The sequence below is a fragment of the Phoca vitulina genome, unplaced genomic scaffold (assembly GCF_004348235.1).
Source record: "Phoca vitulina isolate PV1807 unplaced genomic scaffold, GSC_HSeal_1.0 scaffold2525, whole genome shotgun sequence".
Taxonomy (NCBI): domain Eukaryota; kingdom Metazoa; phylum Chordata; class Mammalia; order Carnivora; family Phocidae; genus Phoca; species Phoca vitulina.
This window is the reverse complement of record NW_022592211.1, coordinates 1,128-2,428: the sequence shown is the minus strand read 5'-3', so window position 1 is coordinate 2,428 and position 1,301 is coordinate 1,128. Positions and strand designations below refer to the sequence as shown.

Genomic DNA, 1,301 nt, shown 5'->3' with positions numbered 1-1,301 from the left:
CATAAAAGTAGAAACTAGAGCTAAAGCTTACATTTTTAAAATCTCTTTTTCTTATGTTTATAAATATCTTTTGTTCAAACATGGGTATCAACAGTGGTATCTACCTTATTTATGTCAAATCCTTCAGTTAAATTTGCCACCAAAAAAAAAAAGAAAAGAATTCAGAATAAGAACACTGTGAGCATTTCAAATATTTTAGTGTACTTCTTTCCACTGTGAAATTTGTATGATAAAATTTACCTCATTTGGATGTTTGTTTCTCCTTCACTTCTACTGTTTTATTAGGAACAGAATCTTTCACTTCAACGGTACGCTGAATGGGTATTGAAACAATATGATTAAGACATGATGTACCTTTCATACAATCTGTAGTTAAAAATTCAAAATAAAAATATAAAAGTTTTACCTTCACGTAAGGATATCTTTTAGGAGAATCTGAAAAGCAAAATGGACATACAGTTAATTATATGTAAACGTGAAAGCCAACTAAACATTCATGCAGTTAGTACTAAGCTGAATCCTCATGCTTGGCTCTGAAAATGATTACATTAGGTTTTGGTGTTCTGTTTCTGGAGATAGGAAGGTGGGTTAGGACAGCGACAAGAGAGAAATATGAACCCAGTATAAATATTGAAAAGAAATGCGAATATATGTATTCAGTGTCATACTTACTGATAATAACAATTGTAGCATTTAGGGAATGAACCCTATAATCTCTTTTGTTTCTAAAATTAGTTTGATTTGGTAGATCATGTTAGTCTTTAAAAGGTTTTTTTGAAACAGCTTTCATATCAAAAAATTAGCTATCTTAAAAAAAAAACAAAACAGCCAAAGCTTCCAAATTCAAATTAATCTCATTTGAATAATGAATACCAATACAACAGAGATCTTTGATGTCCCATAGATCTGAGGAGGATGAATGAGTGGCTGTTTTACCCCAACTTTAGCACTCCATCTGCTTTCAGTATTCTTTACAGAGCAGCTATAATTTAATCTGTTTTAGTGCAAATACACTCAAGCCATCTAAAGTGAATTCTCTCGAGTTTCCTCATCAACTCCAAAATTTCCTAGCTAACACGCCTCTCTTTCTTCCCTCCTTCCCTTCACTATCCACCTTCTTCAAAAGTAATTTCTGGGAGCGCCTGGCTCTTGATTTCGGCTCAGTTCATGATGTCTGGGTCCTGGGATTGAGCCCCGCATCGGGCTCCAGGCTCAGCAGGGAGTCTGCTTAAGAATACTCTCTCCCTCTCCCGTTGCCCCTCGCCCTGGTCGCTTGCTCTCTCTCTCTCTCTCTCTCCCTA

At 35.4% G+C, this 1,301-nt stretch overlaps 1 long non-coding RNA gene across 1 annotated transcript; it reads right to left on the bottom strand.

The window, feature by feature from the left end:
- Positions 1 to 260: 260 nt before the first annotated feature.
- LOC116629725 lies at positions 261 to 769 on the bottom strand. The gene is made up of 2 exons (XR_004298806.1): positions 407 to 769; positions 261 to 313 (listed from the first exon to the last, which is right to left on the bottom strand). It is a non-coding gene; the product is annotated as an uncharacterized LOC116629725 (long non-coding RNA).
- Positions 770 to 1,301: the final 532 nt, after the last annotated feature.